Source organism: Furipterus horrens, unplaced genomic scaffold, assembly GCF_987537825.1.
Source record: "Furipterus horrens unplaced genomic scaffold, mFurHor1.1.pri manual_scaffold_5, whole genome shotgun sequence".
Classification (NCBI taxonomy): domain Eukaryota; kingdom Metazoa; phylum Chordata; class Mammalia; order Chiroptera; family Furipteridae; genus Furipterus; species Furipterus horrens.
The window spans coordinates 140,472,637-140,497,510 of record NW_028327175.1 but is presented as its reverse complement, the minus strand read 5'-3'; the positions used below and the strand labels follow the sequence as shown (position 1 = coordinate 140,497,510).

General features: G+C 38.3%; 1 protein-coding gene across 2 annotated transcripts in view; it reads right to left on the bottom strand.

The window, feature by feature from the left end:
* The window catches only part of HTR7 (5-hydroxytryptamine receptor 7), a 77,857-nt gene that overhangs the window by 5,673 nt on the left and 47,310 nt on the right, over nucleotides 1–24,874 (bottom strand). The window lies entirely within an intron of this gene.

Below are 24,874 nucleotides of genomic sequence, written 5' to 3'. Positions count from 1 at the left end.
TATGGCAACCATCAAAATTCTCTCAGCATCCACGATTCTCTGTTCTTGTGTGCTTAGTTTTGTTTTTGTTCTTTTAATTCAATTGTTAATAGGTATGTTTATTGCCATTTTATTATTCATAGTTTCTATCTTTTTCTTAAATAAGTCCCTTTAATATTTCATATAATAGAGATTATGGGACTTTGGGGCAAGATGGAGGTGCAGGTAGACTTGCTTTGCCTCCTTGCAAAACATTAAAAAGGATCACAACTAATCTCAAAACAAAAAACAACCAGAATTGCCAGAAATCAAACTGTATGGAAGTCCAACAACCAAGGAGTTAAAGAATAAATATTCATCCAGGCAGATAGAAGGGGCAGAGATAGGGAGCTGGAGCAGAGAGGATGCGGTGTGGCAGCAATGAGGCAGTGACAAGGCAGCAGTGGCAGCAGGCAGAATAGGCAGTCCCACATTCATGTGTGGCAGATGAAATCCAGGAGGAACACCTGGGGAGTGACCCCAGCCCCAGGCCATACCATGGAATCCAAGGTTCCAGCACTGGGAAAATAAAGCCTCATAGCTTCTGGCTGTGAAAACAAGTCAGGATTGGAGCAGCAGGAGAAACTACCCATCTCTGAGGAGATTCTGTTTAGGGCACCCACAATTCTAAAATGTACACTAGCTCATGCACTCTGGGAACCACCACCAGGGCAACAGCTAGAGGGGCACCAGTCACATGTGGAAAATACATGAAGTGACTGGAAAAGGAGCGAATGCCAAGCAAGCAGCATTGTTCCCTCTATGACCACCACCCCCTCAAACATACAATACCACAAAGCACTGAAATGGGTCGGTTGTACTGCACTGACGATTACCTAAGACTCCATCCCTCACAGTGTAACAGGTGCACCAAGACTGGGAGTCAAAGGAGCTCTACCTAATACATAGAGGCAAGGACAGGAAGGCTACCAAACTGAGGAGATGGAGTAATATGGCCCAGGTGAGAGGACAGATCAAAACTCTAGAAAAAGAACTAAGTGAAATGAAGATAACCAACCTGTTGGATACAGAGTTCAAAACACTAGTGATAAGAACGCTCAGAGATCTCAATGAGTATGGCAAATGTATAAGGGAATAAGTAAAGGCCACAAGTGAAATGAAGAAAAACCCACAGGCAACCAATAGTGAAAGGAAGAAAGCCAGGGTTCAAACCAATGAATTGGAACATAAGGAAGAAATAAACAATCAGAACACAATGAAGAAACAAGAATTTAAAAAGTGAGAAGAGAATAAGACTCTGGGACATCTCAAAAAGGGCCAACATCCAAACCACAGGGATGCCAGAAGGAGAAGAGGGCGAGCAAGAAACTGAAAACTTATTTGAAAAAATGAAAGAAAACTTCCCTAATTTGGTGAAGGAAATAGACATACAAGTCCAAGAAGCACAGAGAGTCCCAAAGGCGGTGGACCCAAAGAGGACCACACCAAGACACATCATAATTAAAATGCCACTGTTAAAGATAAAGGGAGAATCTTAAAAGCAGCAAAATGAAAGAAAAGAGTAAACTACAAAGGAGTTCCCATAAGACTATTAGCTGATTTCTCAAAAAAACTTTGCAGGCAAGACAGGACTGGAAAGAAGTATTCAGAGTGAGGAAAGGCAAGGACATACAACCATGATTGCTCTATCCAGCAAAGTTATCATTCATAATGGAAGGGCAGATGAAGTGCATCCCAGAGAAGGTAAAGCTAAAGGAGTTCATCATCACGAAGCTCTTATTATATGAAACGTTAAAGAGACTTATTTGAGAAAAAGATCAAAACTATGAACATTAAAATGACAACAAACTCACAACTATCAACAACCAAATATACAAAACAAAAATAAAACAAACTAAGCAAATGGCTAAGGAAGGAGCAGAGTCATGGATATGGAGACCATATAGAGGGTTGTCAGCTGGGAGGGGAAAGGGAAAGAACTGGGGAAGAGATACAGAGATTAAGAAGCATAATTAGTGGGTGCAGAATAGACAGGGAGATGTTAAAAATAATGGGGAAGGTGGAAAGGCCAAAGAACTTATATGCATGACCAATGGACATGAACTAAGGGTGGGAGGGTTGCTGGAAGGGGGGGGTGCTGGGTAGAGGGGAAAAAGGGAATAAAAATTAGGACAACTGTAACAGCATAATAAATAAAATATAAACATTTCATATAATAATGGTTTGGTTTAGTCTTTTCTTGTCTGAGAAGCTCTTTATCTGCCCTTCCATTCTAAACGATTGCTCTGGTGGATTTTTTGTTTAGTATTTTCTTGTCTGGGAAGCACTTTATCTGCCCTTTCATTCTAAATGACAGCTTTGATTGGCAGAGTAATCTTGGCTATAGGTCTCTGCTTTTCATGACTTCAAATATTTCTTGTCAATACCTTCTAGCCTGCAGACTTTCTTTTGAGAAATCAGTTGACAGTCTATGGTTACTCCCTTGTAGGTAACTAACTGCTTTTCTCTTGCTGCTTTTAAGGTTCTCTATTTATCTTTAACCTTTGGCATTTTAATTATGATGCGTCTTGGAGTGGGCCTCTTTGCAGCTATCTTGTCCGGGACTCAGTGCTTCCTTGACTTGCAAGTGTATTTCCTTCACCAAACTAGAGAAGTTTTCTTTCATTATTTTTCAAATAGATTTCCAATTTCTTGTTCCTTCTCTTCTCCTTCTGGTACCCCTATGATGCAAACGTTGGGCCTCTTTAAGTTGTCCCAGAGACTGCTTATACTATCCTCATTTTTTAGATTCTTTTTTCTTCTTATTGTTCTAATTGTTTTTTTCTTCCTTATGTTCCAAATCATTGATTGCTCAGCTTCATCCACTCTACTATTATTTTCCTGTAAATTGTTGTTTATTTCAATTAGTATATCCTTCATTTCTGACTGAATCTTTTTTAGGCTGCTGAGGTCCTCACTGAGTTCCTTGAGCATCCTTATAATCAGTGTTTTGCTCTGCATCTAATAGATTGCTTATCTCCATTTTGTTTAGCTCTTTTTCTGGAGTTTTGATCTATTCTTTCATTTGGGCCATGTTGCTTTGTCTCCCCATTTTGGCAGCCTCCCTGTGTTTGTTTCTATGTATTAGCTAGAGCTGCTTTGACTCCATGTCTTGATAGCATGGCCTAATGTAGCAGCTGTCCTGTGGGGTCCAGTGGCACAGCCTCCCCTATTACCTAAGTTGAGTACTTGAGGTGCGCCCTTCATGTGGGCTGAGTACACCCTCTTCTTGTAGTTGAGCTTTGATAGCTGTTGCCAGATCAATGGGAAGGATTTACTGAACCAGTCAGCTGCAAGGACTAGCTGTGACCACTTACCACCAACCTCTGCCCTCCACAGAGGATCTTCTGTGCAGAGGCAGGGTAGCGGTGCTCCATTGTGGTCTGTAGCTGTACACTGGATACGCTGACCCTGGGGTTTCCCAGATGGTGCAGGTCAAGGTCAGCTCCCACCTCTTTTTTGCCTGGGGGTAACTCTGCCTGAGCTACAAAGCAACCTGAGATGGCTGCTACTTGTGCTGGGCTTGATGATTCCCAGGCAAAGCCAAGCTGTGAATCTAGGCTGGCCACTGCTAGTGCTGGGCCTAGGGCTCACTGAGACCAGCTGTTACTTATTTGAGAGGATTTAGGAAGTTGTGCCATATGAGCCAAGACCAACCATTCATATGGAAAAGCAGCTTGGGTGGACCCATAAGTTGGGGGTGGTGGGCAGTCGCTGGGGATATCCGAGGTATGTCAAACAGTGTTAGCCAGGTTGATGAAGTCTCAGATATGGCACCAGCCTGTTGGCTCCATGGGTGGAGGGCTCAGGAAAGGGACATGGCCTCTGCTCGCCCCAATGCCTAACACTTCAACCTCTTCCAGTATGCCACTGGTGCCCTTCAAACTGCCACCGCAGCACTGGAGCTCAGAGGGAGTGAGTCTGGGAAGGTGACTGTGTGTGGGTTCTTTAAAAGGAACTGCTTGGGGCTTCAGCAGTTTTTTCCACCGACTCAATCCCCGCTGATTTTGCAGCCAGAAGTTGTGGGGACTTATCTTCCTGGCACTGGAACCCTGGGCTGTGCGGCCTGGTGTGGGGTTGGGACTCCTTGCTCCTGAGATATTCCCCCCAAATTTTTATCCACCACACATAGGTGTAGGACCAGAGCATTCCCCATCTGTGCCACTCCTACCAGTCTGGATGGATGTGGTCTCTTTAATTCAGTCATTGTCAGACTTCCATTCAACTCGATTTCTGATGGTTCTGAGTGATGACTGTTCTATATTTTAGTTGTAATTTTGATGTGGTTGTGTGAAGAGGTGAGCCATGTCTGCTTACATTTCCATCTTGACCGGAAGTCTTAAAATATACACTCTTGAAACATGAAAAGAAAATATACAGAGAGTCCCCAACTTACCAAGAGGTTTTTTCCAGAAAGTCTGTCAGTTGGTAGGTTGAAATTTTAAAAATAATTATTTTTGTACTAGAAATATCCTCTCATGTTATATAAGCTTAAATTATCCTACAAAAGTAAAAAATCATGTTTTCACATGAAAATTAGCACCACTGCAATACTTACAGGGCAAAACTGAAATACAGAAAAAAGAAATAAATCAGATTTGCTTATTCATCAAGAATATTCATCCATTCCTTCAACAAATGCTAACAGAACCCCTTCTATATGCCATGTGTCATTCTAAATGCTGGGGATATGACAGAGAGTAAATCACACAAAACCCTACATGGCATGTGGGGAAAATGTGTATGGGGTTGAATCGGAGGACTGAGCCTGGTGGCGTTGGTGCATGCACTCTTGCTCCCTTCCAAGGATCCAGGTGTTAGTAGTGCCCATTCTTCATTTCACAACCTCTGCCTTCTCTTCTTCTTGATAAAGCTGACCCACAAACATTATCCCTAGGTTTATCAGCTGTAATTAGGAATATATTTTGACTCCCAAATAGAATAATGGAAAAGACAGAGGTTTTTCTAGAGTGCAAGAATAACAGCTGAAAAGGAAAAGAGAAAGGGAGGTAGGAAGGAGGGAAGAAGGAAAAGAGGAAAGAGAGAACAAGAGAAAGGATAAATGAAGTAAACTTTTCCTTATGTGGAATTACCTGAAATTATCTGACTTTTAAGCAATGGAGGAAATTAAGAAATTTCTTTTTGAAAGTAACCAAGGAACCCCCTGAAGAAAGGTGTTAGAACTGACTGGAAACCCACGATTAAGCTGATCCCTGCCCCAAGACTTAACGCAGACAGTCCATTGAGGGAGGGGAAAAGTTCCCCTAAATTTCCCTTTCTTTACTTGGGTTCAGGAGTTCTCTCTGCAGTTGGAACTCCTTTGTAGATCTCTCTTTTTCAACCTAGTCCTTGCTGTCTATAAATTCCTGTGGATGTAGCCCTTCATTGTTTCCCAGCTCCCACAGGCAACCTTTGCCAGGACTTGAACTTTATCTTCTCTCTTCGCCTGTTGCTTCAGGCATAAACTGCTTATTCCCAATTCTGGATCTGGTTCTAGGATACCAGACTACAGGTTCAACAGGAAATGATTAGTTCATACAGTTCACCAGGTAGCCACCAGATGGCACTGTCAGCCGAGACCATCTTACACTTACCTAGGAGGTTGGGATGGTGTGTAGTGAGAGCCAACAGGTGCTTGTGGGAAGGAGGAAGGAGGATTACTCATGACAACCCAAGAAGCTATATTTCATTTGCGAGGTTATACAAAAAATTAGCAAGCCTGGTAAACTCTTATTCTTGAGGAAGAAGTTCAGTTTTCCCTTCTATCCTTCACATTTTCCTTACTCAAACAGGAACCAATATCATCAGACTTAATTAAATCAAGCCTTTCTGCAGCTCACATAAATGATACAGAATTTACAAAGATGAATCCTGAGAGATTAATTAACTGAGTACTGAGGACATCTAAGAATATTAAATAATCTTATAAAAGCAGCATGCTTATTCATCCTAATATACTTAGCCTTACATATTACATTTCAGTTATGTGACATTGACCAATATTTGGTCCTTCCTGAACGTACGAATTACATTCCATGAACTCACCTATTTTACACCCCACTCTCTAATGTTCTCAAGTCATGTCATACAATAAAAAACTTATATTTATGTGTTTCCTGGGTACCACTTAGAGACTTTTGAAAGCTAAAAGACAATTAGGGAAAAAGTAAGTGCTCATTAAAGTGTCTGGAAATAAACAAAAGTCAATATTTTTTTAAAAAAAACAATTAACAATTGGAAAATATTATAGAAGGAAATAATTCCATTCATATAACAAAATTTAAAAATTAAAATATCTAGAAAAATTTCCCAAATGGGTATGGCCTAAATAGGCAAACATAAAATGTTACCAAGAGAACCAAGAGAATGCTTGAATCTTTGGGGGGAGGGGGGTGTTAAATAAGAAAGCCCAGTATTATAAAAGTGCCAATTTTCCCTCAACTAATCTAAAAATATTGTATAACTCCTGTTGAAAAATCTAGCAAGGCTTTTGTTACTTTGACCAGATGATTTTTAATTTCATAAAGGTAATATGCAAAAACAGACAGAAAACCTGAAAATGAATTAAAATGAAGGAATACTAAATAGTCATGGGGATGTAAAATACAACATAGGGAATATAGTCAGTAATATTCTAGTAACTATGTATGGGGTCAGATGGGTAAAAGATTTATCGGAATGATCATTTAGTAAGGCAAACAATGTCTAATTACTGGAGTGTACACCTGAAACTAATATAATATAGAATGTCAACTATAACTGAAAAATAAAATATGATTAAAAATAATTCAAATAAATGAATAAAATAAAATAAAGGAATACTTATCCTATAAATAGTATAAGGCCGCAGAAGTAAAATATCAATAACAATTATTAAAAAATAAACAGATCTACAGAACAGATCCCAGAAATAGATTCAAATATATAAGGAAATTTAATATAAGAAGATGACTCATTTTAAATCAGTAGTAAAGGGCTGGATATTCATGGATCTGACAGCTGTCCGTCTTGAGAGACGATGGTGTAGCTTTCTTAAGAGTCTATCTGCACCTCCGAGAATGGCTGTGCAGTCCAACTCGGGAGTGACACGGTATCTGTCTCCTCCCGTGTTGAATCGACATCTTGTGATGACGCTGGAGTGTCCTCTCCAGTGAAGCTGAAGCTACAGAGCCTGGGCAGGGTGATATGGAGGTTCTGCTGTTGCCCATGCAGCAGACCCCCCCTCTCTTCGCAGCTGAAGGGTCCAAGGGAAAGACAGAGTCGATACAGCTTGGGTTCAGGTGCGCCGCAGGAGTTGCCGGTGTTGACTACAACGTCAAACCGCCTTAGGGACTCCGGCTCCGGATTTTCTGTCGGGGTTTACTCCCTTAGCCTTTCCCCTGAAGAGGTATGCTGCAAGGCAGCGGAGGTTTTTTGGAGTCAGAGTTTTCCTTCTCTGATGTGCCCTGACTGGAAGATCGAACCAGCGACACTTAGCTCGCAGGCCGACGCTCAATCCACTGAGCCAAACCAGCCAGGGCTGGTAATTGAGGTAAAAATAAAACTGCCTCGTCTTTTTCTTTATTCAAAAATGAACCCCAAACTATCAGACAGAGAAATTAATAACCCTTACAATTGCATCAAAAAGAATAAAATACCTAGAAATAAATTTAACCAAGGCAGTAAAAGACCTGTACTCTGAAAACTTTAAGACACTGATGAAAGAAACTGAAGAAGAGAAAAATAAATGAAAGTATATAACATAATTGAGGACTGAAAGAATTAATTTCATTAAAATGTCATACTACCTAAAGCAATCTACAGATTCAATGCAATCCCTTATTAAAACATCAATGGTGTTTTTCACAGAGCTAGAACAAATAATCCTAAAATTTATATAGAACTACAAAAGACTCCAAATAGCCACAGCAATCTTTAAAAGGAAGAACAAAGTTGGAAAAATCACACTCCTTGATTTCAAACTATTCTACAGAGCTATAGTAATCAAAGCAGTAGGGTACCAGCACAAAAATAAACACACAGAATAGCCCAGAAATAAACCCACACTTGTATGGTCAAATAATCTACAACAAAGAAAGCAAGAATATGCAATGGGGAAAAGACAATCTCTTCAATAAATGATGTTGGGAAAACTGGACAGATACATATAGAAAAAATAAAACTTCTTTCTTACCACATATGCAAAAATAAATTCAAAATGGATTAAAGATTTAAATATAAGATTTGAAACCATAAAACTCCTAGAATAAAATAGTAGCAACAAACTTTGACATCAGTCTTAGCAATATTTTTTTGGCTGTTTCCTCAGGCAAAGGCAAAAAAAGCAAAAATAAACAAATGGGACTACATGAAACTAAAAAGCTTTTTCACAGTGAAGGAAACCATCAACAAGACAAAAAGACAACCAACTGAAAGCAGAAGATATTTGCAAATGCTATATCCAATCAGAGATTAATATCCATAATATATAAAGAACTCATACATCTGAACATGAAAAAAAAATAATCCAAGCAAAAATGGACAGAAAACAAGAACAGACATTTCTCTAAAAAGGACACACAAATGGCCAAAAGACACACGAAAAGATGCTCAACATCACTAATCATCAGAGTAATGCAAATCAAAACCACAATAAGATATCACTTCGCAACAGTCAGAACAGCTATCATCAGAAAGACTACAAATAGCAAGCACTAGCAAGAACATGAAGAAAAGGGAACCCTCATGCACTGCTGGGGGACTGTAAACTAGTGTAGCCACTATGGGAAACAGTATATAGATTTCTCAAAAATTAAAAATAGAAGTACCATACAACCCAGAATTTCACTTCTGGGTACTTATCCAAAGAAAGCAAAACAATAATTTGAAAAGATATATAGACCCCCATGTTCATCTCAACGTGAATTACAACAGCCAAGATATGGAAGCAACCTAGGTATACAATGATAGGTGAATGGATAAATAAGATATGATACACACATACACACAATGGAAGATTACTCATCCATAAAAAGAATAAAACCTTGTTATTTGTGATAACATGGGTGAACCTAGTAGTCACATAAGTAAGACAAGTCAGACAAAGAAAAGCAAATACTGTATGGTTTCACTTATATCTGGAATAAAAAACAAATGGACAAAAAATGAAAACAGAAACAAACTCAATACAGAGAACAAACTGATGGCTGCCATAGGGGAGGGAGGTAGGGGAATGGACACAAAAAGCAGCAGCCAGCCTAGATTCACAGCGTGGCTTCGCCTGGGAATCTCCAAGCCCAGCACAAGTAGCAGCCATCTCAGATCGTTATAAATTAAGTCACAGAGATGTAATACATATCATAGGGATTATAGTCAATAATATCATAATAACTATGTACAGTGACAGATGGTTACTAGACTTACTATGCTGTTCACTTCGTAAGGTATATAAATGGTGAATCCTCAAACTATGTTGTACACCTGAAACTAATATAATACTGTCTGCCAACTATAATTAAAAATACATTTTTTAAAAGAAAAGAAAAAACATGCTAAGAAGTTGAAATATTTTGTGCAAAGACCCTGTGATGGGCTAAGAAAATGAAATAAAATGTTTAGTGTGGAAAAAATAATAAATAAATTCCAGGTGAATCAAAGATAATCATACAGAAGAACACTAAGACTACTATGAGGAAATATGGATGAGTATTTCTGCAATCCTTAATGAACAAAGGTCATTCTTAATCATGGCACAAAAGCTAGAAACTATAATATGACATTTTAATAAATTGTTGACAAAAATTTTATACACAAAAACAAAACAAATAATAAATGACATTTAGTTTAATTTAGAAATCACTATGTGCAGAGTTAAAAGTCAAATGACAGACTTCGACTTGGAGTCCAAATAGCAATATTTTAATATTCAAAGCTCTCCAGATCCATGATTCTGCCAGTGTTCTTCTTGTTTGCTTAGTTTATTTTTTTGATTCAACTGTTGACAGGTATGTGTTTATTGCCATTTTGTTGTTCATAGTTTGATCTTCTTTTTCTCAAATAAGATCCTTTAATATTTCACATAATAATAGTCTGGTGATGATGAACTCCTTTAGTTTTTTCTTGTCTGGGAACCTCTTATCTGCCCTTTAATTCTAAATGCTAGTTTTGCTGGGAAGAGCAATTTTGAGGTCCCTGCTTTTCATGACTTTGAATATTTCTGGCCAACACCTTCTAGCCTGCAAAGTTTCTTTTGAGAAATCAGCTGACAGTCTTATGGGAACGCCACTGTAGATAACTAACTGCTTTTCTCTTGCTGCTTTTAGATTTTCTCTTTATCTTTAACCTCTGGCATTTTAATTATGATGTGTCGTCTTAGAGTGGGCCTCTTTGCATCCATCTTGTTTGAGACTTTCTGTACTTCCTGGACTTGCATGTCTATTTCCTTCACCAAATTAGGGAAGTTTTCTTTCATTATTTTTTCAAATAGATTTTCTATTCCTTATTCTTTCTCTTTCCCTTCTGGCATCCTTATGATGTGAACGCTGGAACAGTTGAAGTTGTCCCAGAGGCTCCTTATATTATCCTTGGTTTTTTTGGAGGGGAGTTTGGGGGAATGGGTGAAGAGGTGAGGGGATTAAGAAGTTCAAATAGGTAGTTACAGAATAGTCATGGGGATAGTACAGTATAGGAAATGGAGTAGCCAAAGAACTTATACACTTGACCCATGGACATGAACTATGATGCGGGGATTTCTGAGGGAGTGGGAGGTGCTGGGTGGTGGGGGCAAAGGGGAAAAAATTGGGACAATTTTAATAGCATAATCAATAAAATTTAAAAAAGCTTTCTTACAGGTCAAAAAAAGAAAATAAAGGCGAGTATCCCAATAAAAATAGTGAAGCAAATAAACAAAGAATTAAGAATATTGAATAAGCACTTGGAAATATGTACAACTTCACTAATAATCAAAGAGATGAAAGTTTTAAATGACAGAATTTTTGGTCATTGTCAGTGTTTAAGAAATTTAACATTGAGATAGTGTGAAAAAACAAGCACTATCATTTTGCTAGTGAGAGATTCAGCTGATTCAACTAAAATAACAGTTACCTTTAGGCTAAGCAATTGGACTTCAAGCAACCTTTCTTAAGAATATAATCATACAGGTGAAAAATGATTCATATGCAAGGATGTTAACTAAACACATGATAGAGAGAGAAATATACAATTTAATATGTATCAACAGGAAGTTAGTTAAAGCATATATAGATATCAACTAAAGCTTATATATGTATAGGTAACATGTAACCTATGATGTACTAATTATTGATATGAAAACAACATAAAAGGATACAGGAAACAATGTCTAGCATAAAAATACAAATAATACTGTCATATATTAATCTCTTTATGCAAAACTAGGTGTTTGCATGAGTGTGTGAGGGGAGAGGGTACACTTAGATGTCTGGAAGAATATTTACCGAAGTATTAATAGCAATTTTATCAGAGTTGTACAGATTTGAGTAATTTAAAATGTTTTCTTTATGCTCTTCCTATGCCTATTTTTTAACTTTGAGCACGTAAAATGTAAAAAAGAAAGAAAGAAAGGAAGAAACACTGTTTTAATTCTAAGAACAAAATAGAAGATTTAAGAAGATTCTGTGATTCCTAAGTCACTTAAGTGATTTTGGCAATAAAGATGAACTGGTTCATAAAATCTATAAAAAGCTGCTAATTAAATCTTAGATTGTTTTATTTGATTAGCTTTTCTAAAATGTTTTATTACACTCATAAATTCACACAAAGGAAACAGAACTCACTGGCATTTTTTAAATCCCATAATTACTACATTAAGTAATACCGGCATTCAGGGAAGTGTTTGTCCAAATTATACACTCATTCTCCCAAATCTTGTACAGCATAAATCTTACCTTTGAGGGAGAGGGGAAAAAGGCAACCTAGATTGATTCTGAATATTCCCTATTATGCACAGTTGATATTTGTCACACTAACATTTTAAGCTCACTGTTAATTAGAAAGTGGGAGGCTTATCAAGCTAAGAATTTAACTTTAAAATGTATACAAATGTTAAAATACAATAAATCTCACAGACAAAGGCACCAAAGTATTACATAATTGAGAAATATATGCAACTCACATCAGGAGTTCCATTAAAGTAGGGGTTTGGAGAAAGAGTATTAAGGAGTTATAATCTATATAGAGAGGGATTAGAGAGCAAATTAACTCTGCTGCCTGTCTTCCATTCAACTGTATAAAAATTACAGATAACGGTTCTTTAATTAAATGATTTCTCCTGACTTCTGTTGCTTCAGAATAATAATTTAAGGGGTAAAAGAAACTAAGTAGAATTATTCCGGAATATAGTGCTTTGGGGAGTGTTAGGCTTACAAAGGGTTTGCACGTTAGAATACCTCCTCCATGAGACCTCCTCCTTCGTGGTAGGCAAAATTCCAGCCTAAATCAGTGATTTCCAAAATTGTAGGATTATCAGAATTACCAAGAAGCTTTTGAAAGCATACAGATACCTGGGCCACCATCCACAGATTTCCTTTTGAGAAGGTACAGAGCCCCAGGGCTTTGCATTTAGGACTGACTGTTCTGGTTCTTAATCCCAGGTACTACCATCAGAGCAGCCTTCCCTCATCCAAGTACGAAGACTACACTTTTCATATAAGGACTTGACTTTTACTTTATATATTTCTTCTTAATAATCTGCTTCCAGTTCGGCCTAACAAAATCATCATGAATCACGTTTACAGTATCTCAGTTATTATAATGGTTCTCTCTCCCAGTACTTTGGTAAACACAAATGCAACAAGCATGATTTTTACGTCTTAACCAAGTCACACATTTTTTTAAAAAGGCATAATGTATGGGGCCTGTCTAGAAAGTATCCAGTCATATAATGAAAAATAAGAGCCATTCATTGAAGAAGATACAAGAAACAACTGAGGACAATGAAGCCTCAGTTCCCTCAAAGTGGGCACGTTGGGACCTCACACAGTTCTCTAAATCACGCCATTGTGTTTTTCTGAGTCTCACCTACAGTCTGAAATCTCTTCCCTTTCAAAGGTGATTTTAGTTTGGGGAAAAATCAGAAGTCGTGGGGCACCAAATCTGGGCTGTAGACAGGCTGAGGCACCTGGGTGGTTTGATATTTTGCAAAAAAAACTGCACGAGATGTGATGCCTGAGTGGGAGCGTTGTTGTAATGAAGTTGCCAGTCACCAGTTGCCCATAGCTGTGGGCTTCTGAATCATCCAAATAGTTTCCATGGAGGAATGTTCAAGCTTAATGCAAAATTTCATGCAGATTCATTGCTCTGCTTGCTCAGTCATTTTGAGTGCGATGGCCACACAGTACACATGCTCACTCAACATCTACCACCCCCGCTGACTAGACAGTGAAGTCGTCATTGTTCACACATGCTCATTCCAATCCACTTTCCTCGGCTGCCACATTATATCAATGTCACGTAATCTGTTCTCATTATATTAACAATGACTGGACTTTTTTCTGAAAGACCTCATATATGTAAGTATATGAATATAGATATGCATATATTTATTTATGAGGTTGAAACAAAACTTTCACAATACCATATGTACCATTATAACTTGCAATGCACTCTTTTCAATATATTGTATGCTATTCTACCTCAGATTTTTTAAATGCTTGTTTTAACACACTAAATTGATTTCATGACCCAATAATGGATTATGACCCAAAGTTCGAAAATAGGTCAGATAATTATCAGTGCAATGGAGAGCAATACACATCTGCATTGTGACAATGACCTCAAAGCCCTTTCATCTCTGCCTTCCAGAGTAGGTGTTTGGACCTTAGCTTCTCCTTAAGACTTGAGACTGGTTCTTGTCTTTAGGCTGAAAATCCCACTATCACATGCAGACGAGTCCTTTATCCAACAGTACCTACACCCTGCCCTGCAAGAGCATAAAGAGCACTGGCTTTGGGCCTATGCTTCTTCCCTCTCCTAGAGCCTGACTTCTACATTCATTCATTTATTCTCATTCTCTCTCTCTCTCATTCCCTCTCCCTCTCCCTCTCCCCCTCCCTCTCTCTGTTTTATTCTGTTCTACCTAGCATGGGTGCCTGTGTTTACATATTATACTGTTACTCCTCCATATCTGCTGGTTCTACAACCTCGAATTCAACTGAACAAAAATATTCTAAAAAATGTTACTTTGTTGCTGATGTGTACTATGTAGTTAGGCCTGTGATGGGTGTGCCTGTACTGAACACACACAGGCTTTTTTTCTTGTCATTATCCCCTAAACAATACCATATAACAAGTATTTATACAGCATTTACATTGTATTAGGTATTATAAGTAATCAAAAGATGATTTAAAGTTTGGGGGCTTATATAGGTTATACACAAATACTCTGCCATTTTATACAAGGGATTGTGCATCCATGCATTTTGGTGTCTGTAAGGGTCCTGGAATCAATGTCCCTCAGATATCAAGGGACAACTGTATTTCACTGAGTCCTTCATAGTGATCATCTCTTTTCAACCCCAAATTTATTGAACACATTGTCTACCTCAGCTGCTTTTAATTACTACCTGCCTACGTCCTTCTGATTCTCTCAATAATCTGGCTTCCACCCTCATCACTCCAAAGCAGTTTACTCTTAAAGTCCACCTGCATTTTAGCTAATTCAAATTGGGTTTTTTTCTCATTTCTGATAATTCTTGATTTCTCTTCTCTCTGAAAAAGACTGCCCAGCCTTTTTTGCAACACTCTCTACTTTTAACTTCAGTTGCGTGGTTCCCCATGCTTCTTAATTTTAGGCTGCATCTCCACATCATAGCTCGACGATATTCAACATCAAGAAAAAATGAAAACACCTTAAACCTTGCATCAGGCACATTAAGTTTGAAGTCTAGCTCTTTCCTTTGTACTAAAGTACTCTGAAAAACATACTCAACCTCCCCAAGTTTTCACTGCCTTACATGTGAAGAAAGGGGAAAAGAATACCTATGTCATGAGAACATGTATGTAGGCTTTCATCCAACCCACTACCTAACAGACACTAAAAAAAACATAGTTGACTTGCTTCCCTCAGAACCCCATGTTACAGAAAGGAAGTGGCCGATAAGGCTGCAAGTTGAGTCACTCCAAAAGGAGAGTAAGAGCACTATAATACAAGGCATCTATAAAAAGCAGTGAGAATAGAGGGGGGCAATGCGCTACATACAATAGAGCATAGCAGCACAGAGTGGATGTTTGTGTAATTTATTGGCAGGACAGCTGGCTAGACCTTAACTAGTGAAGTGGCAGTATGAATGGAGAAAAGAAGGCAGAAGCAAAAGATAGTACTGACACAGAATAGACAAAACTTGGAAATTGTTTAGCAAGGATGAGAGGGACAAAGGCAAAGGAGGAGTTAAAGAAGCCCGTTGGTGTTCAAGCCAGGATGACTGAGAAGACAGTGGAGCCATTCTTTGAAATACGGTCCTCAATTCACTGCAAAGCACTGTCCACCCCAAGAGGCCACTGAGACAGATTTTTCTGGGATCATTGTCACCTCTCTATATTCAGTAGACATTTGTCCACCCTCATACTTGATAGCTCTGCAGCCTTCAGTCTGTACACTGCCTCATTTTGGAACCCTTTCCTTGGTTCAATATCATCACACTCCCCCAGGTTCCCTCCACTCTGTCCACTTCTGCAGGTCTTCTTTGCTGCCTTGTCCTCCACTGTGGGGCCTTTATGTTTTGGAATTCCTCAAGACTGGGTCCCAACCCCACTTTTCTTCTAACTCTATTACCTCCTAGTTGTTTTCATCCATTACCAGTGCTTCAAAAACCTTGATTGGCTGATCATCCCAAAATTTGAATTCCTAGCCAAGACAACCCCATGGAGCTCCAGACCCAAAAATCCAATTGCCTTCTTCACATCTCTACTTTGATACTTCTAAAGCATTTTTTTATTTACCCCTTTGTTCAACAGACTTTTATTAACCACTTCCTATGGGTCTGGCACCATCTCAACATGTCCAAATATACCATCTCCATGAACTGAGCCTCCTCCTATTTCTAAGGGTGCAGTCCAGGAACCTGGAAGTCCTCTCTGACTCCTCCTCCTCATTCATCAGTCCCCTCCCAGTTAGTTATTAACCCACTCCTGTCTTTCTTCTCCTCAATGTCTCTAAGACCTATCTACTTGTCTCCATTGCCACTACTCTCCAATCATTATTCCTCCGCGAACTACTGAAATGGCCTCTAAGTTGGCCCTCTACATCTCTTCTTCTCCTTCCCAATCTATTCTCTTTATGCATTGAGGTTGATCATTTCTCTTCTTTATTTTATAATGTGAATTTAATTCATTGAATAAGTAATGTCTTCACATAATTCAAAATTTAAAATATAACAAGGTGTATATTGACAAGTCTTACTTCAAAACCTGTTTCCATCCTCCTCATCCCCACTTCTCATATGTATTACTTTATTACAATTGTGGGTACTTTCCCAGCTTTTCTTTGTACAAATGCAAGCAAATGGGAACAAATCTTCTATCTCCCACTTTCTTACACATAAGACAGCATACTATATACACTACTTTGTATATCACTTCTTTCACTTAACGATATATTTTTTAGATACTTGCACACTGGAGCATCAAGAGTTCCCTCATCTTTTTTAAAGATACATAGAATTCCATTGTAGGGCTTTGTTATCATTTATTTACCTAGTAATAAATAAATAATAGCATAAATAAATTCAAAGCATCTACAACATTCATTCCCTCATGTCTACCAATCAAGGACAGAAATATCCACAATTCAGCCCTGGCAGGTGTGGCTCAGTGGACTGAGTGCCAGCCTGCAAACCAAAGGGTCTCCAGTTCAAATCCCTGTCCGGCCACGTACCTGGGTAGAGACCAGATCCCCAGATGATAGAGTGTAGGAGGCAACCTATTGATGTTTCTCTCACACATCAATGTTTCTCTCCCTTTCTCCCTCCCTTCCCCTGTCTCTAAAAATAAAATAAAATCTTAAAAAAAAAAAAAAAAGGAAACCCATACTTCAGATGCAATCAGTTAGGCATGTAAAGAATGAAACAACCCCAACACCTTCCTTGACAATGTGAACTCTAAAACTTAGTGTCTACCTGTACTTCAGATGATGTTTCAAGAAAAGGAAGGATGTTGTTAGCCAAGGCTGGTTTCAGCTACTGAAGGTCGCACTGACATAAAGCTTAGAACTGATGTTTCAACCCATTAGCCAAGAACACTCCCATTAACTGGAGCCCAGGGCCTAGTTCATAAAAATTATGCAATTGTTGGGGTAGGGGAGATGTTCCCTGAGCCGTCCTTACAGAAGAGACGAGAAGACAAGATTCCTCAATGTGCCTTAAGCTACCACACTACTTGGATTTAATCTACTTAAATTTAAAGTAGAATTACTTTACTTCTACTTTAAGAATATTATGCATAGCAGTCTAAGTCTATCAACATTCAAGTTTTTTAAAGTACATTTAAAATATGGCACCTCTAGCTTTGGGTAAGATATTTGTCTTCATATTTAATACTTTGATGACACCATTTCTTCAGTGAATTGTATAGAAAGTTATACATTAAAATTACTCTAGCCTCTTTTTTATTCATTTCTGTTGATAATTGTTAATTACTTTGCCCATTTCCATCATTCTTCTCCCAAAGCTATCAACTAGAAAAATATATTGAATCTTGAAATGCATATTATGTATGCATATATATGCCCAATTTCAATGTGTTTTCTTTCTGAACTAAATTGCTCATCTGATCTGTCACAAATGCTCATATATTTCCACTGAAAATAGAGTCAAATATAAATCAGCATATACTTATCAAAATGCATTTTTTGGTTTAAAGTTTTAAACATAATAAGCTTTAGGTTTTACAGCTAACTATAACAAACTACATATTTTTATTTTTTAGAAACTTTATTTTTTATCAAACATATTTCCATTCTGTTTAAGAGTTTGTGGAAGACCAGCTTAAGACCACTCAGTGTTCGTTCCTACCCATTCTGTGGCCTGAGCTGGTGGGGTTGAGGGAAGGGAGTGGGGGAGTGGAAGGGAGCTGCAGACCAGCCTTCAGTAGGAAACTGTTGAATAGGCACAGAGGGCACCTGTACCTTCAGACTAGTCTGTGGCCTCAGGCTGAGCAACAGTGAATTTGGGAGCTGGAACAGTCCATTCACCCTGCAATGCCTCCTTGGCCACAGTCTTCAGCAGCAGCCTGCTCTTCCTTTTCAGTCTCTTCCAGATGTCCGGATGTCTATAGAAGTAGAGATCAGGCAGGACCTCCCATGGGGAGATGGTGATGCAAATGCACACAACTTATTGGGCCAGCATCCACTACATGAAACCCACCGAGTGAGCCCCTTGTTGTTGCAAGGGATGGCGATGATCACATAGCACAGAGGACAGTCTGTGTTACACAGAGCAGTGGTAGGCAGCTTGTTAATGTTAAGATGCCTCTGTAAGAGGTTGGTGGTCAGCCCCGGGATCAGTAACCACCAGAAGTCTGGGCTCCCAGAAGGCTGCCGAGACCTGGTTTGTGAAAGCTCCCGGAGTGGAGTGGTCAGCAACAGGAGTGGCTCCAGTGGCAGCAGCAAACTTCAGCACAGCTCGCTGGCCAGTATTCCTGGACAACATGTGTGGGGTCAATGCACGGCTCCCCCTTCACTCATGATGAGGGCTGGCCAGGGGGCTCTTGGCCAGAAACAATGTAAATCGTTTCAGGAATGGATTGTAACTCCCTCCCTATCTCCTTAGGGAGCAGCTTCTTGTCCTGTGACTGCTTCTTGACCTTTACCTTCTGCATGTACACAATGAGGTAACATAGTTCAGAGTCACACGGAGGACACATGCCTCCTTTATCGGGGACCCCTTATAATGAGCCTCGGACTGGAAGAGGTGCGGTCTCTCCCACTGACCCACCACCATCAGTGCGCTCCCCTGTAATGTGAGTAATAAACAGCATATCCACATCTGCCAGTCCTCTGGGTGGTTTTTCCATAATATCACGAACACTTAAACAGCTCCCTGTTTGGGGGCTCCTGCGCTATAATAGATACTGACATCAGCGGGGTTTTCAATGGCACGAGCTACCAGCAGAAGCTTCTTCCAGGTTTTCTTAGGATTTAAGATATAAACACCACCACTTTTCCTTTTGTAGATGTGTTGTTCCATTTCAAAGTCAAGACCAATGCCACCCAAGTGGGTTCCTGCTGTAAGGAATCTGAGGACACCATCCTCCTTCATTTACAGGACATCAAGGGCTCTGGCCATTGTGAAAGTCTCCTTAGGGTTTGTGGGAACCGACAACAATGCTGTGTGGGCTCCTCTCTGGATAGCACAGAAAAAGCCAAATATCGATTTTAAAATAACTATGAAAACAAATGAACAAAAGAATTTTTAAAATTAGAAAATTGATGATAAAATACATTCCAAACTAGAAAAGAAATTTTAAAAATCAGATTCCAGAAGCCAAAGCAAAAATAAAACAGTAACAGCAGAAACAGTTGACAAAATAATAAATACCAAGAGTTATTTCTTTAAATGAAATGAGTAAAATTTAAAATCCCCTTTATAGACTGAAATGAAACAGATATTAAAAGAGGAAAGATGTAAAAATAAAAAGAAAATATCATCTAAAGAGAAAACTTTCAAAATAAGTTAAAACAAAACAAAAAAAAATTTTTTAAGTTTTTTGGTAGGAATTAGAAATCATTACAGGTATAAAAAATTCAATATTTTAGAAGACATCACAATTGAAAACTGATGACAAAAGTACCCTAAATTAAATAAGCTCCTAAATTAGCATTAAAAAAAATTCCTAAGAACAAAACTCCCACATCGTAACAGCATATTTTTTATTCCTATCTAGTTAATACTTTTTAAAAATCAATTAGATGTCAGGTATTTTGCTGGTTACTTATCCTCTTCTTTCATTCTAATCATTTATTCTCATATTCTTTTAACATTTTTCTTTAAGAACAGCACTATTCTAGTAGTTTGAAATAATATTCAGTAGTGGTAGTCTATACAAGCCATTAGGAATAGAGTCTAATGACTTAGATGTCTTCCTTTCCTATAGGAAACACAAAATGTAGCCATAGGAGTTGGAGATTATTCTCTCTTCCTTCCCCTTTAGTCATTAAAAAACCTACCACAACTTGAATCCAGAGGCTGTTTTTATTCTTCTCTTTTTCCCCCAGTCCCTTATACGTATCTTTATGCTAAAGCAAAAATCTTCCAGAATTAAAAATTGTAGCTGATAAAATTTACTTTCTACTTGTATAGGGGAATATTATATTCCTTTTATTCATGTGTCTACCCAGAAACTCAACCTGCTCTGTGTAAGTTTAATAAAATATGGCATATATTTTTTCCTTTTATCCCAGAATGACTATGCTAAAAGAATAAGAAGAGCAAAAATACTAGCTAACATGTACTGAGCATACAGCAGGCCAGGCTCTGTGATAAATGCTTATATGCAGCATTGCATTCAGTCTTTACAACTCTACAGGGTAGGTATCATTCCCACTTTACAAATGAGGAAACTGAAGATCAGGGAGGTTAACTTAGTCTCCCAATGTCATATAGCTAATAAAGCTATATGTGTTTCAAACATGGGTTTTCCTGACTCCAGAGCCTCCTCTTAACCCATACACACTCTTCTACCTAATCATTTGCAGAGCACTTCCATATACATGTTCTTGTATAATCCCTGTTTTCCACTTATGTTGGAGAACCATTGAAAGTGTAGTTGATTCCATATCTTGACTATTGTAAATAATGCTGCAATAATGATAGGAATGCATATATCTTTCCATTTGTAGCATGGATGGACCTAGAGGGTACTATGCAAAGTGAAATAAGACAGAGGAAGACAAGTACCATATGATTTTACTTATAACAAAACAGAAACAAACTCATAGATACAGAGAACAAACTGATGGTTGCCAGATTAGGTTGGTGGGGGAGGGGGGTGAAAAAGGTGAAGGAATTAAAAAACACAAATTGGCCATTACAGAATAGTCACAGGGGCGTAAAAAGAGCATAGGGAGTATATTGTAATAATTATGTATGGATGGGTATTAGACTTAATGGGGGAATTACTTTTAAGTTATATAAATGTCTAACCATTGTGCTGTAAAAATTAATATCTTATGAATGAAAAAAAAGTTGTTATGATTCAGGAATGCCTTAATCCAGCAGCTCAAATGATGTCATCAGAATCTAGGTTCCCTTTACCTCTTATCTCTGTACTCATCAACATGGTTCATTCTCAAGTTCAATGTATGGCAATAAGGCTGCCAACAACTTCTGAGTTGTATTTCACAAGGTTCAATCTGATTCAAAAGTGTGTGCTCACTCTCAGAAAACTCAGAAAAAAGTCTTATTGTATTTCATTGGCTCTGACTGGTTCACACAGCCACCCCTGAACCAATTATGCAGGCCAGGAAAAAGATGACCTTTCTACCCAGCGCCCCAGAGCAGGGTGGCATCCTCTCCACCCAAAATAGATGTAGGAGGACTAGGGGTCAAGACAGTTTCCCAGATGAAAATCAGGTCACCAGACAATTATGGGCAGAAAAAAATAATAATTGTTCCAGGAATCTTCCTTGTTTTCAGTAGAATCTGTGGGTAATCTCATAATGTGACTACAGAATTAGATTCAGGACTACAGATATGTCTGAATCGGCATAGATTACATGAAAAGGAGAGTAGTTTTTCTACTTTTCTGTGTACACTTATAATTCAAGTTTATATAATTATGTTGATAATTCAAGGTATTTCTTCTTTATTGGAGTTGTTCTTGCCTTAAGTACCAAGCACTCATTTTGTGCTAATGGTGTCCCTAGCTTGTTCCTTTGGGAAATACTATTCCATAATAGCATCTCTTATTATGGCTTCTGTACTTTTGTCTGACAGGTTTGTAATTTGGAGGCTGTTTCGCCTGAGTTTTTTTATAACATAGTATCAGTTAAGATACATCAAGCTGAAAAAAATTTTTCAGAAAAACCATCTCAAAATGGCCTTAGCAATGAGAATGATTTCTTATCTCCCAAAACAGGAAGCCGGAAGTCACAAAGTAGGACAGCTCTGAGACAGTTTATTTGTCAGCCCAACGGCATCATCAGGGACTGGGGAGTGGGTTTCCTTCCTTTTACTTATTTATTTACTTTTCTGCCAGCTTCAGTGTTCAAGCTCAGCAGCTCCATGGATATTCCAAACATCTCACATAAACCACATGCAATAGAACTCTGACAAACTGTTTCTTTATAAGCATCTCTTTTTAAGCAATGAAACCTTTCCCAGCGGGCCCTCTCAGCAGCACTCTGTTCACAGCTCACCAGTGAGAAATATATCACACACCTATTCCTCAACCAATCACAGATAGAAATACGAGGCAGCCATGAGTAGGTGGGTGAAACATGGCCCTGTGTAGCAGAGGCAGTGCCTGAACAGAATACGGTTCTTTTAACAAGGAAGGAAAGGGGATGTGCTTGGGTAGGTAGCAGAAAAATTACAATCATTCATACTCCCATCACTCAGAGATTGATCTTATTAATATTTTGCTCTTTTCCTTTCCAAATTATTTTTTTCCTTTTTTTGTTTGCTTCTCTGAAAATTATTTCCAGGGGGAGAGGGTGAGTGGAGGTGGAAGAGGTTTCAGGGAAGATAAATGGTGATGGAAAAAAGTAAATATCAATTTCATATAAAAATAAGTGAATTTAATAAATATCATTCATTCATTAGTTTGACAAATATTTACTGAGGACCTACTATGCTCTACTGCTGTTCTAGGCAATGAAGATACGGTGGTGATGAAGGCAAGGAAACATAATTATATATGGCTTTTTCAGGCGGTGTAAGGTGCTGCGTATATGAATTAGAACCAGTACAGGGACAGAGAGTGAGGAGGGAGAGGTAGGGTGAGATGAGACTGAGTTGTGAGGAGGCTGATCTGGGCAGAGCCCGGAGAGAAGTGGGAGAGTGAGCACACGAGGTTCCAGAGAAAGCGTGTCCTGCATGCGAGGCCCTGAGAGCAGCACACGGCCAAGTTCAAGAACCAGCAAAAGGGCCAGCGTGACTAGCATAGCATGTGTGAGAAGGAGAGATATAAGGGACACATGTGCAAGTGGTGAGGAACCAAACCTAAGCGGCCTTGCGCTTTACTCTAGGTGAGCCGAGAAGCCCTGGAGGGCTAGGCGGGGAAGAGACAGGGCCTGGCTCACGTTTGGTAACGCTCTCTGGGGCTGCTCTATGGAGACATGATTCTGGGAAGCAGGTTTTTTAAGAATTTCTGACAGCTCTTTAACTTCATTTTTTCCTCATTTACATGAACAATGGTTTCTATTCACTAGCTTTCTCCTTTATTTCAAGACTGTTTCAATTATTTGTTTTAGACTAGCTGTCCAAAAGAACTATAATGTGAGCTACACATTACTATAAACTTAAAAGTTTATAGTAAAAAAAAAAAGTAAAAGTAGACAGGTGAACTTAATTTTACTAATATATTAACTCATACCTCCTAATATTATAATTTCCATATATAGCCAATATATAAATTTTATGAGGTGTTTCAGTCTTTTCCCTGTATAAAGTCTTTGAAATCTAATGTATATTTCACACGTGCAGCACAATTCTCCCTATAACCACATTTCAAGGACACAAGAGTCACATGTGGCCACTGGCCACCATGCTGGACCTGAAAGCTTGGGACAATAGTTTCCACCTGTACTTGATCGCTTCTAAAGCGTTCCTTTTGTTATTTCATGCCTTTAAAACATTTGAGGACTTAAATTCATGAATATTTTAACTGTACAAAAGGCCTGGCTAACTTTACTATCCAGTGTCACTCAGATCTGTTGGTGGACATTGTCTCATTCTTTCTCTTTATATTAACGTTTATTTTCAAATGCTTTAATTCAAATACACACTCACACGTACGTACTGGTCAGCTCTAGTCCAGGATATTTATTTGAAAAAGCAGACAGTTGGAAATCTTTATATCCTTTAATTAACTGGATAGATTCTATTAACCTTAGAAAAGATGTGAAGTGTAACTTTTTTCTTTCTCTTAAATTTATGACCTAAATTTGATTTAGTCATATAAGTAATTTCATAAACTTCATACCTCACATTTCACATTGGTTCAAAAAAAAATAACTTCTTTTTAATTTTAAAATCAACACTTAGCAAGTAAAAATTAGACGTTAAGGTATAAAAATGCTGATTAACCAGAATACTTAGTGAATAAGATGTTTTTAAAAAACTGAATTCTAAAGTTATTCTGTGTTCTTTTTGTGGAAAACCCTTCTAAAATATTTAAGGCAGATTTTCACTCACATAAGAAAAGTCTACTGACTATTGCAGAATTTTCTTTGATGATTCCAGAAGTTGTACAGCCTCAGTATTATTATTCTGAATAATACCAACCATGTATAGAGATATAAAGGAAAGAAAATCCAATTATTTAAGATCATAGTTTAGCTGAGGTCTGGGCAGAAATCACTATGGCTTGCCAAATGAGAACAATTATTATTTAAAGAGTAAGTAAAGGTGTGCCCATCAGGAATACTTCCAGCTGAATATAATGGCCTCACCAAAGTGACTTAACCAAATACGAATTTGTTTTCTTCTGGAGGTCAGGAGTGCCAAGCAGGTATGGTGACTCCACTGCCATGAGGGAGCCTTTCCTTCTAAACTATCATTCTTAATGGCACTGAAGTGGCGTTAAGAGGGTTCCTACAATAAGAAGCACACCATCCATGTTCCAGGCCAGGAGACTGGAGAAAAGGCCAAAAGGCAAAAGACAAAGCCAAGCAAATCTGTCCATT